We start from the raw sequence: 3,011 nt of genomic DNA on the forward strand, positions 1-3,011 counted from the left end.
CTCAGCAGTTACAGCCCATGTTTCACTGCCATGTAGCATGGTTGTTCGTACGCATGCGTCATACAGTCTGCCTTTTACTCTGAGTGAGAGTCCCTTTGTCGCCAGCAGGGGTAAGAGCTCTCTAAACTTTGCCCAGGCTATTCTTATTCTAGCAGCTACACTTTCAGCGCACCCACCCCCACTACTAACTTGGTCGCCCAGATAGCGGAAGCTATCGACTACCTCTAGTTTTTCACCCTGGAATGAGATAGAAGTTGTTTCCTGTTTGTTTGCAGTCTTTATTGCACCTGAACATCTGCCACAAACAAAAACTAACTTGCATGTAAAATATTAAAAAAATTTAAAACATGCAGATCTGTACATGCATTGATTCCAATTACTTGTACATATACATATATATGTGCACAACTAACCGTGTTGATGTTGAAATTCCAATGAAGGAGCCTTGGATTTAGGTTAGAAACTGGCTTTATTTCCATTGGTAAGAAATTAAAAAATAAAACTAAACAACATTTTTCGTATGTGTATTTCGTGTGCAAAATTCTTGATGTGGATATGTGTGTTGAAAGAAATACAATTAAACCTTGGGAGAGGCATTATGCCGGTAATAAACACATGCACTGGTTCAGTCCTTTATTAATTTATATAGTTTTTTGTTAAATTATATATATATATACATACATATTCAAAATAAATGGAAGTGGAGAGACAAGTTACTGAAGAGATTGCAAGAGTGCAATGAAATAATTTAACAAAAAACTATATAAATTAATAAAGGACTGAACCAGTGCGTGTGTTTATTACCGGCATAATGCCTCTCCCAAGGTTTAATTAAACAACATTTTATTGTATGCATTTCAGAGGAGAAAGTCATTGGTTCAATATGAGAGACAGAAAAAATATAAATATACTAGCACAGGCATGGCTGTGTGGTAAGAAGCTTGCTTCTAAACCACATGGTTCTGGGTTCAGTCCTACTGGATGGCACCTTGGGCAAGTGTCTTCTACAATAGCTTCAGATTGACCAAAGCCTTATGAGTAGATTTAGTAAATGGAAACTGAAAGAAGCCCACTGTATATGTATATATCTACGTGTGCCTTTGTGTCTATGTTCAGGCTGACCAAAGCCTTGTGAGTGGATTTGGTAGATGGAAATTGAAAGAAGCCTGTTGTGTGTATATATATATATATATATATATACCGTCATCATCATCATCATTTAACATTCATTTTCCATGCTGGCATGAGTTGGACTGTTTGACAAGAGCTGGATGTTCTTCCTAATGCCAATCACTTTACATAGTGTACTGTGTGCTTTTACTGTGTACTGTAGTCAAATGACCGAAACAGGTAAAAGATAGGAGATACTGGTTGGATATGTGACTAACATGTTTGTTTAAGAAACAAAAGAATTATGGGAATTGAAGAGTTGAAGTGGAAATGATATTTTTAAAGATAAATTATGAAAGTGATTGTTAATTAAGATAATTTGGTAGGAAAATTACTCAAGTGGTAAAAATACTAATATGAATTGAGAGAACAGGCTTCATGGATTTGTATCCATTGGCATTATGAACAGAAAATAATTGATAAGAACCATGGATATAACGAGATGTTAAAACTTGGTTTGGTGCTCTCTACTGTATTCCTAGCTGTACCCTTTACACTGGAAAAATATATAGGTGTATATCAACCATGAAGAAAATTTTTTTCATACCCGCATGGAAAATTAGGCAGTTTTATTTATCTGATGATATTTTCAATAGGCCTTTCATTTCATTTTATACATGCTGAAGGTGTTTACAATAGCACATGCGCACACACACACACACACACACACATATACTGTGTTAGATACCATAAGAGAAACTCTAATATTGGCTTTTGGTGCAAAATGCTCTCTTGCTTATATTGCTAGTGGGGAGATAAATACCTGCCATCTCTAGTACTGAGACCACCAGAACACATGATTTCGACCTTTTTTGGTCTCATCAATGATGGATACCCAACTGCTAGAGATAGCAGCTACTCATCTCTCTGCTAGTGATATATAGGAAAACAGTGCCAGAATGCACTAGTGTTGTGATTAGTCAGTGAGCTTGTTAAAAAATATATATAAGTGACAGAGTCAGTATTAATACCGGGAGGTAATATTTATTTTCCCCTATTCTGAAGTTACCATCCATTTTGAGCATTTACTGCATTTTCATGCAGCTGTTGTCATTCTTATGCATTGCATATCCATACCACCACAGTCTTCTCTCTTGTAGACTACATCCAATTCCTCTTATATACAGCTTCTCTCTCATGTTATTTGTGTTGCATCATTCATGCACACAGATATTACACATCCCATGGAGCATGCTTGCTACATTTCATTCTAGTCTTTGCAAATCTTCTGCATTCAGAACCTGGGTCTTACTACCATGTAGCATCCTCGAAACAACTCACCTCATCACCCATAGCATGCTGTCCTTCTCTTTCCCACTAATCCCTTCCTTGTCCCTTGTCTTTTCCATGCTCCCTCTTCCAGTAGTGTATACTTTATTACTCTCCCCAATATCACTCTTTAGCAACTATCAATCTGTTCCTCTCTTTATACGGTACCCTCCTGCATCACTTCATTTAGAATCTTCACATCCTGTCTCAACTATTCTTCGGTTATAGAGGATCCCTTTAGGTCCTTAGTTTTGCAAGTTGCAAGGTGACTTCATTAGTGCTGGTGCCATGAGAAAGTACCCCTTACACTCTTTAAAGGTAGCTGGTGTTAGGAAGGACATCCAGCTGTAAAAAACCATGCCAAAGCAGACATTGGAATACACCATGGTCCTCTGACTTGTCAGATATTGTCAACCTGTCCAACCCATGCCTACATAGAAAACAGACATTTAATCAATTTTATCTGGTCTTGCCTTTCTGATAGAACTAAACAATTATTGTAAGAAGTTAGTTCTGTTCATCATTTGCATGCGTACGAACAACCATGCTACATGGCAGTGAAACATGGGCTG

The 3,011-nt window shown here is 37.3% G+C and overlaps 1 protein-coding gene across 2 annotated transcripts in view; it reads left to right on the forward strand.

Moving 5' to 3' along the window:
* The window catches only part of LOC106870167 (PGAP2-interacting protein), a 45,095-nt gene that overhangs the window by 8,385 nt on the left and 33,699 nt on the right, over nucleotides 1-3,011 (forward strand). The window lies entirely within an intron of this gene.

This window comes from Octopus bimaculoides, chromosome 5 (assembly GCF_001194135.2).
Source record: "Octopus bimaculoides isolate UCB-OBI-ISO-001 chromosome 5, ASM119413v2, whole genome shotgun sequence".
In the NCBI taxonomy this organism is placed as follows: domain Eukaryota; kingdom Metazoa; phylum Mollusca; class Cephalopoda; order Octopoda; family Octopodidae; genus Octopus; species Octopus bimaculoides.